Source organism: Arvicanthis niloticus, chromosome 27, assembly GCF_011762505.2.
Source record: "Arvicanthis niloticus isolate mArvNil1 chromosome 27, mArvNil1.pat.X, whole genome shotgun sequence".
Classification (NCBI taxonomy): Eukaryota; Metazoa; Chordata; class Mammalia; order Rodentia; family Muridae; genus Arvicanthis; species Arvicanthis niloticus.
In genome coordinates this window covers 19043619-19058541 of record NC_133435.1, presented here as the reverse complement: position 1 = coordinate 19058541, position 14923 = coordinate 19043619, and the positions used below count along the sequence as shown (strand labels likewise).

The following is a 14923-nucleotide window of genomic DNA, read 5'->3' as shown; positions in this document are numbered from 1 at the left end:
GTCTACAGTGAACAAGTATTTTAGTCATGCTTCCCTAGCTCATGGCTTGTTTTGTAGTCTTGAGACTCAGCATACTTCTCAACAGATTTTTCCATAACACACTACCAGTTGGGCCACATCATTTCAGAAAGCTTGCAGAATTGTTTGGTTTTATCAGTCACTTTCAAATGAAACCGCGAGTGCACATCACTCAGCAAGGCATTTTTCTAACAAAGGTGCAGTCATGACCTAAGGCCTCAGTTCCCCCCGCCCACCACCACCACCCAGCGGGCAACCGAAGTGCAGCCGCGCGTGCGCAGAGGAGACGCTGCGCCGCCGCTGTCCCTCGGCAGTGACGTCAGCCGAGCGCCAAGGAGCTCCCGACTCGTTTTCCACCGCTCTGTGAGGTTGCGGGTGTATCGTTGGTGTCCCTGTCGAGGTGGGTTAGGAGGGTGCGGAGCGGCGAAGCCCTTCCGGAGCTGCGGCGTGGAGGCGGTTTCCGGCGGCTGGAGTCGGGAGGCGCGAGCCGGCGCGGCCGCGGACGGCGACCCGGGCCGAGCGCGAGTGGTGGTGAGTCGGCATGGCGGCCCCCAGGCGAGCGGGCGGGCTGCGGCCTCCGTCCTGCTCGGCCGAGGCTCAGCGGACCGGGCTGTGCTGACACACGTAGGGAAAAGCCGCGGACCCCCGAGTCTTTCCGGGGCGTTCTCGAAGCGAACAGGCCCTTAATGAGCTCTGGTGTCACCAGGCGCTTCCTCAGCCCGGGCGTTTGGTGGCTCCCGTGAGCGTCACTGGGCGCGGAAAATGCCCACCTGGCCAGCAGTAGGTGATTTCTGACCGCCAGCTTCGAAGAGTGCAGTCAACTCAGGAACTGGAGCGAAAAGGGTCTAGAGTTGAAAGCATTACCGGGAATGGCTTCAGTATTCCTCACCCGGTTGTAATAAGTAGTTTAATGCAATATTCTGAAGCGGTGGAAATGCTGGGTACGGGGGAGTACGATTGGATTAAGAAAAAAGACGGGGTGCCTGGATTTTAGAAGTGTGTTTTGCCGTCCCTAGGTTTGCCTACTGCATCTACCCTCAGAAATTTAGCGCCTGTAGATTATTTTCAGGATCATATTCATAACCAAAATCAGAATATTATCAGCTGTGCTAAATTGTCACTGTTCATTATTGTTAATTCTTCCCCCAGTTCAAGAAACTTAGCCAAGGTGATTGGACAAGAACGTTGGTTGTTTATACAGCACTGAAAATACTACAGTATGCTTTAAACAAACTCGAAGGCATGTCTCCATAATATGCCCAAATATTTGGCAAAAGTTATTCTTTTAGATGCTTTTCAGAAGACGTCTTAATCTTAAAGACTTATATAAAAGTACTCACATGCTTCATTTCAAGCCAAACTTGGGATAAAAGCTTCTTCATACTTAACAGTTATTTTGATACCAGCAAGCTTTGTAGTTCCAAAAGAGGACATAAGCAGCATGGGTCGCTAAGAACATTGGAAACCATATTTACATTACAGTTCATAACAGTAGGCGAAATTACAGTTATAAAGTTGCAACAAAAATAATTTTATGTTTGGGGTCACCACAACATGAGAAACTGTATTAAAGGGTCGCAGCATTAGGAAGGTTGAGAACTGCTGACATAGAAGTAAAAGAAATTAAAGAACATCACAGAATAGAGACCAAGATAGAGGAATGAAACATTCTGGTACTATGAAAATAAATCATGTAGGCCAAGTTTAATTCCCACCACTGCCAGTATGGAGAGGCATGCATGTGTGTATCAAATACTGTATGTAGTATAGGGGGTTCCCATCCTCCTCCTTTTCCTCTCCTCGTAATTAGAATCGGTATAAACCATTAAACCCAACCACAGCAAAGAAGCTTGTAGAGTTACTGATCCTAGAACCTCATGGCATGTTGAACAGAATACCTAATTTGATACTGTAAAGTGTACTCATTAGGAAACTTCTGGACCTTTCTTGGAGAGTGAAATTATTAGGAAGGTACCAGGGATAGGTGTAAGGTGACTGACTGTTTTATACAGTCCAACTAATTGCCCTTAAGTTAGTTAGTTTGTTTTTTCAAATTTTTATAAAACTCACTTTACATTCCTATTGTTGTCTTCTCCCCATCTCCCCCTCCCATAGTTCATCCTCCTCATCCCTTTTTCCCTCCTCTGAGTGGAGCTTCCCCACCCACCCCCAAACCCTGGCACATCAAGTCTCTGAAGGGTTACATACTGCTTCTCCCACCGAGGCTAAACAAGACAGCCAAGTTAGGGGAACAGATTCCACAGACAGGTAACAGCTTTTGGGATAGCCCCTGCTGCAGTTGTTCAGGACCCAACATGAAGACTGAGCTGTACATTTGCAGGGGGCAAGGGGCTTAGTCCCGTCCATGTATGGTTTTTGGTTGGTGGTTCAGTCTCGGAGAGCCCCCTAGGGTTCAGGTTAGTTAACTGTTAGTCTTCCTGTGGAGTTTCTATTCCCTTCAGGGTCCTCAATCCTTCTCCCAACTCTTCCATAACAGTTTACAAGCTCCATCCAGGTGGAGCCTCTCAGAGGACAGCCAGGCTAGGCTCCTGTCATGCCTATCCTTTTGGGTCTGGGTTACCTTGCTCAGAATGATATCCTCAAGGTTCATCCTTTTGCCTGAAAAATTCTTGATGTCTTTATTTTTAATAGCTGAATAGTATTCCATTGTGTAGATGTACTACATTTTCTTTATCCATTCTTCAGTTGAGGGACATCTAGGTTGTTTCTAGTGTCTGGCTGTTACAAATAAAGCTTCTATGAACATAGTTGAGCAAATGTCCCTATAGTATAATGGAACATCTTTTGGATATATGCCCAGGAGTGGTATAACTGAGTCTTTAGGTAGATGGATAGGGCTATGTTTAAGAAAGGTTAGTAATAGAGTTTGAGACTAGTTTTGTTCTTTCAGTAGGTACTCTCAAATTTGGAGTTTTTAACTTAGTACTAAGTTTATCATGCATAAGCACTGCCTAGTTTGTCCATTCTGAGCTTCCCTTCCAACCAGAAGGCATGGGTATGTAGGCAACTTCTGAGATCTCTGGTCATGCCTAACCAGAGTCTTCTGCAATCCTTACTTCAGGCAGTGAGTGAAAGTCTTTCAGGTCTGTTTACTTTGAGAGTGGAGTCAACATAGCAGTTTTCCTTTGCTTTGGTGTTTCCTTCATGTTCCCACATTTTGGCTGTTGGCTTGCTTTCCGGAAAACACTATTAACAAGCCACAGCATAGTTAAATTTTAATTGCCTTTCATTGCCAGAATGAGCTTGTTCCTGTTACTGGCCTGATCGGTTCCTACTTTGGAGTAATAATGATTAACAGAGTCAGTGTTATGAAAATAATTGGGAAGGTTGAGAACCACTGCTGTAGGGGATGGATATTATCTCAAACTGGGTCAATGCTACTTTGCTAGGCATTGTACTATTAAATGAAGGAAAAATAGATAACAAACCAAATGCCAAATAGGTTTAGTTTGTAGACTCAATTTGAACCACAAAACAATTATTTTTAGTTATAGTAATTTAAAGAAAAACAATGCAAGAACAGTTAATTTTTAAACTTCAGTAGTTTTTAGTTAAAAGGTTCATTTGAACATACTTGTTAACTTTGGTTTTTGTTTAAATGAATCTAATTGTCAGTGTTTTAGAGAAGAAACGAAACTAGATGAGAAGGCTTAGAATAGCCATGTCACAGAAAACAGCGTAAAAAATTATTGTTCCTTGTAATGGCTGGTTTTGTATGTCTACTTGCCACAAGCTGTAGTTATCACAGAGAAAGGAGCTTCAGTTGAGGAAATTCCCCCATGAGATCCAGCTGTAAGGCATTTTCTCAATTAGTGATCAAGTGGGTAGGGTCCGTTGTGGGTGGTGCCATCCCTGGTCTGGTAGTCTTGGGTTCTATAAGAAAGCAAGCTGAGCAAGACAGGGAAAGTAAGCCAGTAAGTAACATCCCTCCATGGCCTCTGTATCAGCTCCTGCTACCTGACCTGCTTGAGTTCCAGTCCTGACTTCCTTTGGTGATGAACAGCAATGTGGAAGTGTAAGCTAAATAAACCCTTTCCTCCCCAACTTGCCTCTTGGTCATGATGTTTGTGTAGGAATACAAACCCTGACTAAGGCATTCCTTATCACTTAACATTTTATTAAGAGAAGGTCTGTTTTAAGAAACTGGTTTTAAACATAGAGAATCAAGTTTTGGTATATATTATTTCATCAAAATTTTGTCTCTTTAGAAAAACATAAGTATGTATCTAATTATAGCTCACTAAATTATGCATATATTTCCTTCTATAAACCTTGTTGTGGAGGCTGAAGTGATGGCTCAGCAGTTTAAGAGCACTAGCTGCTCTGTTCTTTTAGAAGTCCTGAATAATATTTAACAACCACATGGTGGCTTATTGGCTTATGGTCATCTATAATGGGATCTTCTGATGTGTAGGTGTACATGCAGACAAAGCACTCATATATAACTGTTACATTCAACTTATTTTTTATCATTTTTTTAATCAAAAGGTATGTTGTCTTTATAACCATTTATTTTCCTTTATTCCTTAGTTCTGTCTTTAAATTTACATTTTGAAGCATTACATACACATTTAGTAAATTTGGACACAATTATATTTTAAAACCAAAATAATAGACTTTACATCTTTTTCTAGATTTCTGATTTAAAATATAGCCACTTTCTTTTTATAATCTTTGCCATTAAATTGAATGTTATTTAGTTTTTTTAACTGTCTCTTCTTAGTTAAGGACCCATGAAAAGAGCTATTTAAAACTTACTCACATACCAACAGTTTATAAAGGTTCATTAATTAATGTAAACATATATCTTCCTTTCATAGAAATTAAGGAGCCAAGATTACTTGAATATGTATTTAGCCATTGATATTTTTATATTTCAATTTAGAGCTGATTCAAATATTTTACTTCTATTAGTTTCTTTTTTTAGATAAAGCACTCTTTTAGCACAGTGGTTTGTTTGTTTGTTTGTTTGTTTAATTTGATATTTTATTTATTTACATTTCAAATGTTAGCGCCTTTTCTAGTTTCCCTTCCAGAAACCTCCCATCTGATCCCCCTCCTCCTGCTTCTATGAGGGTGCTCACCCACCCACTCTCACCTCCCCACCCTGGCATTCCCCTATACTGGGGCATCAAGCCTTCCCAAGACCAAGGGCCTCTTTTCCCATTGATGACTGACAAGGCCATCCTCTGCTACATATGTGGCCGGAACCATGGGGTCACTCCCTCTGTACTCTTTGGTTGGTGGTTTAGTCCCGGGTAGCGCTGGGGGTTCTGATTGGTTGATATTGTTGTTCTTTCTATGGGTTGCAAGCTCTTTCAACTCCTTCAGTCCTTTCTCTAACTCCTCCATTGGTGATCCTGTCCTCAGTCCATCAGTTGGCTGCAAGCATCCACCTCTGTATTTGTCAGGCTGTGGGAGCGCCTCTAAGGAGACAGCTATATCAGGCTCCTGTCGGCAAGCACTTCTTGGCATCTACAATAGTGTCTGGATTTGGTGTCTATACTCAGCTATTAAAAACAATGACTTCATGAAATTCTTAGGCAAATAGATAGAACTAGAAAATATCATCCTGAGTGAGGTAACCCAATCACAAAAGAACACACATGGTATGTACTCACTGATAAGTGAATATTAGCCCAAAAGCTCGGAATACCCAAAATACAATCCACAGACCACATGAAGCTCAAGAAGAAGGGAGACCAGAGTGTGGATGTTTCAGTCCTTCTTAGAAGGGGGAACAAAATACTCAGAGGAGGAAACACGGGGACAAAGTGTAAAGCAGAGACTGAAGGAAAGGCCATCCAGAACACAGTGGTTTTTAATGTCCTGTTTGTTCCACTCTTACCCTCTCTTTTTCCTGGTTCTCAAATGAACATTTTGATGTTTATATTCCAGTTAGGTCTACTTGAAACAGAAAACTCCAGCTGACCTTAAATAACAAAAGAGTTAGCAAAAGATAAAGGAAAACTGCTTACGTAATAATCCTACAAATTGTAATTTAATGTCTTATAAGTGTTTGTGGTCAAACAGAATACTAAATTAGATGATGAAAACAGAAAAGAATTTACCAGAAAAAGAGTAACTAACAACAACAAGTCAAATGATTTAAAATCTTACAGGAGAAACCCTTTCGGAAAAGTATGATGCCTTTGGAAACTGCCAGCAAAGCTACACATGCTGTGGGCACCAAAGGTACACATGCCATGAACAGTTTACCTGGGAACCCTTCCTTTCATTTTTCACTTGCTTAGTCAGCATACAAACTCCTCAGCACCTCTAGCTGTTCAACAGGCTTCTGCATCTGCATTTGTGCACGGTAAATCTTGTCTGCTCTTGTCATTCTGTGTCTACTGTAAGCTTCCAGGTTGTCACCCACTGGACCTAAGTCTTACTTAATTAACTCATTTATTTTAGTCCATGCCCTACCTACCCCATTACCTATTTCTCAGTCCCTGCAACTTGGTGTCACACTCTCTCATCTGATTCTACCCATAGAGCCTCTCTGTGCTGGAAGTCCCGCCTTTCCTCTCCTGACACAGCTATTGGTCATCAGTTCTTTATTAAACCAGTCAGAAGGTAAGGGAATTCTGTATTTTCAAAATACTGAGGCAGGTGATAATCCATAAAAACAGTAATACCAGAGACCTGAGCAGTGCTCAGCAACTCTCTGCTGGTACAGAAATCAACATCTGAATAACACAAAGACAACCTTTACACGGTGCAAAATTACAAAAAAATTACCCCAATAAGTGAAAACCACAGTAAATATGGCTTTCTCATTTATAAAGGTAAATTAAATAAACTCTAGGATATAGTCCTGCTAAGATTGAGGACTAGAGCAAGAGAGTTATCTAGAAAACATTTCATCATCCTAGTAAAGCCAGAAATTAGCAGGTAGAATGTTCTGTGGAGACTGAAGCAGCTGAGGCAAGAAGTTTGGAGTCACTGGGTAGGACATAAGTTTAGTACTGGTATTCCACAATATGACACACTTCCATTGAACATGAGAGTCATGTTATGGAAAGGCGAATTGTATTTGTTTTCACTATAAAATAATAGATTACTACTAAGTATATGAAAACAACATCTACTCTGTAACATTTTTTTTTGTGATCAAGACTTAAAGCTAATCTAGGCTCTGTTTAGATTCCCAGAGACCAAATCGGTGTCAGCCATCTGGACTCAGCTAAAGAATTGTACTTGAAACTGCTTCCAATCAGAGTCCAGTTGTAGGTGGAATCAAATTACATTTGATATTAGCACTAAAGTCCCTGTCACCTATGATGGTTGTCTACTAGCCCAGCTGCCCTAACTTCTTCAGGCTTCCAGCAGGTTTTCCTAAGTGATCCCTTTCACCTTCAAAACAAGTTGAGTTCTTCTGAAAAGTAGGGTTTCTCTGATTTCTAGTTCTTGCCTTTAAAGGAATTTATGTGATTAAATCAGGCCTACCTTTATAATCTCACCTTTGTAGTGCTCACTGATTTAGAGTTTTAGTTGCAACCATAAAATCTTTCTGTTTAGTCTATTAGTGTTTGATGAAATAACTAGAGGATGTTTCTTGGAGAAGAATCATGGTGTGGTTAATGCCTGTGAGTAACAGATATTTGAGAAGCTAAGGTGGGTACCACTAGAGATAGCAAAGACTCCTTGAAAATAACAAAAGCATAAGGACTGTAGACGACAGCTCATAGATAAACACTGAGTGAGCGATAGGTACCATTTAGCAGTGCATGCCCAGACTTCGGGGCTTTGCATTGATAAATGCATGCTTGCAATTACTCACAAGAAACAGAATTCAGAAAAAAATACCCATGAAGAGCTAGCTTGTTTTTTCCTTTATCATCACTGATCTATGGGAGTGATTGTTTAAATTTTTGTTTTGCCCTCCGGGATACAACTTTATTCAGTGCAGAATACCTGTCAGTCTATACATACGTACATATATGCTCCCTCAAGCAACTTTCCATTGTGAGTTGTATTTATAATCCATTCATTAGGGTTGAAGTCACTTTATGTGCCTCATGGATATATACTTACCAGAAGTACATTTTATGTATGTATATTTTAAGACATTTTAATGCCCAAAAGGAACTCTTTCATGATCTTCAGTGTCTAGAAAAAATATGTTCAAATTAACATTTGGAACAATGAACCATGTTTGTTTGAAAGGTAAGCTTTTATGTGTTTTCAAGTCCAAGCAGATCAAGGACCTCCACATAAAACCAGATATAGTGAAACTAATAGAAGAAAGTGGGAAGAGCCTTGAACACATGGGCACAGAGGAAAATTTCCTGAACAGAACATCAATGGATTATAGTTTGAGATCAAGAATCGACAAATGGGACCTCATAAAATTGCCAGGCTTCTGTAATGCAAAGGACAGTTTCAGTAGGACTAAATGGCAACCAACAAATTGGGAAAAGATCTTTACCAACCCTACATCCAATAGAGGGCTATAGAACTCAAAGAAGTTCAACTCCAGAGAACCAAATAACCCTATTTTTAAAAATGCTGTGCAGAGCTAAACAAAGAATTTTCAACTCAAGAATCTCAAATGGCCAAGAAGCACCTAAAGAAATGTTCAACATCCTTTATCATCAGGGAAATACAAATCAAATCAACCCTGAGATTCCACCTCACACCAATCAGAATGGCTAAGATCAAAAATTCAGGTGACAGCAGATGCTAGTAAGGATATGGAGAAAGAGGAACATTCCTCCATTGTTGGTGGGAGTGTACGCTGGTACAACCCTTCTAGAAATCAGTCTGGTGGTTCCTCAGAAAATTGGACATAGTACTACCTGAGGATGCAGCTATACCACTCCTTGGTTTATGCCCAAAAGATGCTTCAACATATAACAAGGACACATACTCTACTATGTTCATAGCAGCCTTGTTTATAATAGAAGGTGGAAAGAACCCAGATGTCCTTCAAGAGAGGAATGGATCCAGAAAATGTGGTACATTTACATAGTTGAGTACAACTCAACTATTAAAAACAATGTCTTCATGAAATTCTTAGGCAAATGGATGGAGCTAGAAAATATCCCCTTGAATGAGTTAATTCAGTCACAAAAGGAAACACACAGTATGCACTCACTTATGAGTAGATATTAGGCCAAAACTTCAGAATACCCAAGTTTCATTTCACAGACCTTAGCCCAAGAAGGAAGACCAAAGTCTGGATGCTTTAGTGCTTCTTAGAAGGGAGAACAAAATTCTCAAGGAAATATGGAGACAAAGTATGGAGCAGAGACTGAAGGAAAGTCCAACTAGAGACTGCCCCACCTGTGGATCTATCCCATGTACATTCACCAAACCTTCATGCTATAGTGGATGCTAGGACGTGTTTTCTGACAGGATCCTTATATGGCAGTCTCCTGATAGGCTCTGCCAGAGCATGCCAAATACAGAGGCAGATGCTCGCAACCACCCATTTGAGTGAACATGGGGTACCTGGTGGAGAAGTTGGAGAAGGGCTGAAAAAACTGAGGGGGTTTTCAGCCCTATGGGGGGAGGGAGCAGCAGTGTCAACAGGCCCTGGGAGCTCCCAGGGACTAGACCACCAACCAAAGAGTACTCATGGAGTGACCCATGGCTCTGGCTGCATCTGGTGCAGAGGATGGCTTTTTTGGAAGTCAGTAGGAGGAGTGGCCCTTGGGCCTGAGGGTGTTTGATGCCCCAGTGTAAGGGAATGCCAGTGCAGGAAGGCAGGAGTGGGTGGGTTTTTGCAGGCACACCCTCATAGAAGCAGGGGGATAGGATGTTTTCAAAGGGGAGACCTGGAAAGGGGAAAACAATTGAAATGTAAGTAAAGAAAATATCCAATAAAAAATATAAAAAGGGGAACAAAGCAAACACAAATGAACAAAAAAACCCCAATGAATTCATGAAATTCATAGGCAAATGAATGGAACTAGAAAATATCATCCTGAGTGAGGTAACTCAGTCACAAAAGAACACACATGGTGTGCCCTCATTGATAAGTGGATATTAGCCTAAATGCACAGACTAGACAATTCAGTTCACAGACCATGTGAAGCTCAAGAAGGAAGACCAAAATGTGGCTGCTTCAGTCCTTAGAAGGAGCAACAAAATACAGGAGGAAATATGGAGAAGTCACTGTTTTTAATAGCTGAGTATAGACACCAAATCCAGACACTATTGTAGATGCCAAGAAGTGCTTGCCTACAGGAGCCTGATATAGCTGTCTCCTTAGAGGCGCTCCCAGAGCCTGACAAATACAGAGGCAAATGCTTGCAGCCAACTGATGGACTGAGGACAGGGTCCCAATGGAGGACTTAGAAAATGGACTGAAGGCTCAAGCCACAGGATGAACAATAATATCAACCAACCATACCGCCCTCTCCCAGATCTCCCAGGAACTAAACCACCAACCAAAGAGTACACACGGAGGGTCCCATGGTTCCAATTGTATATGTAGTAGAGAATGGCCTTGTCAGACATCAATGGCAAGAGGGGTCCTTGGTCTTGGGAAGGCTTGATGCCCCAGTGTAGGGGAAAGCCAGGGTGGAGAAGCAGGAGTGGGCGCATGAGCACCCTCGTAGACTCAAAGGGAGGGAGGGAGGATGGGTTAGGGGGTTTCCAGAGAGCAATCTGGGAAAGGGGATAACATTTAAAATTGAATAAGTAAAATATCCAATAAAAGTAAATAAATGAAAAATAAACAACAACTAAAAAAGAGGATAACAGCTGTGGTGGCATATTTGGGTAGGAGTTCTCATGCAGAGGTAAGATTGTGAATTCCAGGGTAGCCTGGGTAATACTTGCTGGTTGCTGGTTGCACATGCCTTTAATCCTAGCACTTAGGAGGCAAAGGCAGGCAGATTTCTGTGAGTTTGAAGCCAGCCTGGTCTACAGAGCTAGTTCAGGACAACCAAAGCTACACAGAGAAACCCTGTCTCAAAACAAAACAAAACAAAAAACGGTGAGGGAGGGAAAGGAAGAAAAAGAAAAATTAAGTGGATGACTTGGAATCCCTTGTGGATCCTAACTGAAATGGAAATCCCTATTCTTATATCGTTCAGGATCCTGGGCACTGCTTCTAAATTAAATATCTGCTTTCATTTGATAACCTATATCCACATCATCTTCAAGATAAATTTTAAAATCTGTAAGCAACAGATGAAAATTTCACTATGTGATCTTGAATCACCTTAAGTAATCCTCATAAACACTTGAACCCCAGTCTCACTGTGATTCTCAGAAAGACTTCCAGATGAAATGGTACCTTCCTTTTACCTTAAGACCTTTGGGAAAGTTTGTTAGACATGTGTTGAAAGCACTGTAGACTTTTTTCAAGACCATTATATAGAAGCATGTCAGTAGGGTCTGCAGTGAAGACAGGGTGAGTAGACTTAACTCTAGTTTGGAATGGACAAGATGAAATTTATAGCTAAGAATTGGGGCTCAGTGGATGCAAAATGCCTAAGGGACATTTTGTCTACACTGACTTTTAAAACTCTTTGAAAACATTACAGAGTAATTAGATACCATTTGGGAAATAATGGTAGATAAGTAATCTGCTGTTAATGTGGTGGTGATAAGATCTCAAGAATGGGTCCTAGGGTTCTTACTTTCCTGATTTCACAGAGTTCTTTGCTAAAGCTGAATTTTAAAAGAAAGGTTACATGTGGCTTAGGAGGAGAAAGTTTAGGTGTCTAACTCCTGGACAGCAGAGTAAAATCATTATCATTCTTCATCCTTGTAGATAACCTCAGGAGTCATATCAGGGAGCTTTGTAGGCATCTAGGCGAAGCTACCCCCTTCAGCTGTGCTGATATTCTGGGCCCACTCTGACAGATGTCTTCACCCCAGATTGCCAGGTAGCTTCTTCATGTATCTGTCATCCTCACAGAAAGGGAAGAGCGAAGCTTGAATGTTATAGTCCTGGCATAAAGAGCTGCTCCCTCACTGTTACATCCATTGCCCATTTCTGTTCTTCTGCTCCGTATTGTTTCTTACCTATTCATACACAGATCTGTTCCTGAAAGAACATTTAAATATGCCCAAGCCTAGGAATTGTTTAACTTACATGTACTCTGTGATCATATATGCTATATTTAGTCCATAGAATGCCTTCAAATATGTGCACTTATTTTTTGTCTACACGTTTCTGTGGAATGCGATACAATCCAAGTCAGCTAAAGAAATTTGGTTTTCTGTGTAGAGACAGTTTCATTTCATGACATGAGATCTCTGCTCTGAGATGAAGATATGTAGGAGCTTCTGTTTTCTCACTGAAGACAAATTTTTATAGCATTTGAGGTTTCTTTGACACATGAACTATTATGAATTTTTTAAATTTGAGTAGCTTAATTTTGCATATGTTTCTTGATTATCCTTTTATTAAATTTAGAACATGACATATGCATATTGTCTTTCATTGTTTTGTTTTTATTTGCATTTATTTGCTTTGTGTTTGGCTTACAATAGGAATTTATTGTGTCTTGAGTTCTGGAAGATAGATGTCCCAAAGGTCCCAGCAAGGTTTTGCTATCTACTAAGGTTAGAAGGGAAACCTCTCTGGCCTCTGTCTAGTGTTCAGTATTGGGGCACTCCTTGGTGTCCTTGCTGTGTAGCTTTATCATCACTCTAGTCCTCTTGTCTTCCTGTAGCATCTTCCATGTGTCTGTTTCTTATAACCATGCTCTTAAAAAATATCTACCCTATTGATTTTCAACTGTAGGGATTTCCTTGTGTTCTCTTTATGACCTAACATGATGAGTTTTTATAAATCTTGCACAGATACTTGAAGAAAGATGTGAGTGATCTTTTTTGGTATAATGCAGATTGACTGTCCTTCCTTTATAATACTTAGAACCAGAAGTATTTGGGATTTTTGGACTTTCCCCAAATTTTAATATAGTTGCATATACTTGATATATCTCGAAAATTGGACCCAAGTTCTTATGTGTGTTGTTTACAAGGTAATTTCATGCAATGTTGTAGTATTTTTGTGCATGAAATAAAGTTTGTGTTGTATGTTTTTTTTTAATTTGGGCATTTTCATTTGTTTAATCAACAATAAACAACTTTTCAGACTTTGTAGTAAATTCATATTTCAAAATTGGAGTCTAGGGATACCCAGGATATATGTAGTTTGATTTTTATATATGTTGAGTTACATATATAAATGTTTATAAATGTCTAACTCCTTTACATAAATACCATGTCAAGATTGAAAGAGTTGTTGATAGTGTGGCTTTGTTAATTTTCCATATGCTACTAGCAGGTGTTTTTTAAATGTCTTTTTTAAAAAATGCCTTGCTGCTTTGTTCAATATATTAAGAATTCATTGTAGTCAAATCACTATTTTATGATAACATATTGAATTGTTTTAAAATATTTTATTACTTTTTATTTTCATGTATCTGTATGTGATATGTGTGTGTGAGGGAGACCAGAACAACGTATCAGATCCTCAAGAGCTTAAGTTATGTGTAGTTGTGGGCCACTGGAAATGACTGGTGGGAACTCAGTCAGGTCCTCTGAAGCAACAGCAAGGATTTTTAACTACTGAATCATCTCTCTGGCATCAATATAAAATAGCTTGTATAAAAATCAGTATTCGATATCATTTTATCTAATGAGTATACTTATCACTTAACTTGTTTAAAAAATCATTTTATTCTTAAAGTTTTTTTTAAGATTTCTTTATTTTTTATATAATGTGTCCATTTTAAATGATCATAAAAGTTTTAAATATGCCTTTTTTATTTTTAACTAATTATTGAAACTTGGTCATCTAGTATTTCATCTGTTCATATTACGTGCCTTGTAATCATTAATCTGTTGTTTTTGTTTTACATTTTCCTTTTCTTACAATACATTTACAAAATACAATTTTATAACTTATGCATTATTAAATATACATATATGTTTCAAAGGAAGGAACAATGAAGATGTCTATGCTATACTAGCTATTTTGAAGTGATTGATTGTGTTTGTGTTTGAATGCTGCTTTTATTAATTTAAGTGCTGCCTGTTTTAATGACTTGTGTTTTGGTGTATATTGTTTTGGATTTCATTGTGGAGAAGTGGAAATTCAAGTGTTAAAACAAGAGTTAAATAAAGAATAATATCTGTGATACATGTATCTGTTACCTGACATTTAGTAGTATTCTTTTTGGTTTTCATTTAACGTTATTTCACACTCTTACTTTGTCCTTTAGAGTGTATTTAATTTAGAGTACATGGGATTTTTCCAACTAGAAAGAAATGAATTGATACCTTCCATTGCAATTGACACTATGCAAATGCATTAACATTTGTTTGTTTGGGCTGCACTGAAGCTCTTAATGACCTTATTCTCACTTTCAATAAAACTCAGGTTAACCTCAGGAGTGTTAACTGCTGTTCTAGATTCCAAGACAGGAACACATTCAGCCAGAGGCAAATAGATATTCAAGATGGAGTACAGCTGGCATATAAATTGTTTGACATCAGATCTAGCATGTGTCCAATGCTTTCTACCTTGGACACACAGAATAGCTGTTCCTGACTTGTGTGCAACTGTCATTCACTCATATGTGGGATTTCCTAGAATCTGGCTTAGGGCAGGGTCTGGGCTCACATAGGGTGAATTTAGGTCTTTTAAATAACCAAGCTATAAGCTTCTCTGATTATGCAGCAGAGGGTGCTGGAACCAAGCAGAGCTATGTGTTTCCTCTAAAAGCTGTGAAAGGTCCAACAGACCCTGAGAATTTCAGCAACAGAAACAGTTTAAAACATGAAAGGAAAAGGAAACATTTTAAGATCAGTGCTTAAAATGTATATATTTGTGTATACTTGCACATGTCTACAATATTTAGAAATAAAAATATTTTAAAAATCATTTTTAGCAATAAACTCACAAGAA

The 14923-nt window shown here is 39.4% G+C and overlaps 1 pseudogene across 14 annotated transcripts in view; it reads left to right on the top strand.

Moving 5' to 3' along the window:
• The first annotated feature begins 323 nt into the window (after positions 1 to 323).
• The window catches only part of LOC143439766 (THO complex subunit 2 pseudogene), a 36823-nt pseudogene continuing 22223 nt past the window's right edge, over positions 324 to 14923 (top strand). For 9 of the 14 annotated variants that reach the window (XR_013107804.1, XR_013107803.1, XR_013107802.1 and 6 more), the window contains exon 1: positions 324 to 549. The product of XR_013107804.1 is annotated as a THO complex subunit 2 pseudogene, transcript variant X11 (transcript). Of the gene's footprint in view, positions 550 to 6537; positions 6619 to 14923 lie in introns of all 14 variants that reach the window. The other 5 variants (XR_013107799.1, XR_013107797.1, XR_013107806.1 and 2 more) reach the window with 3 other exon arrangements.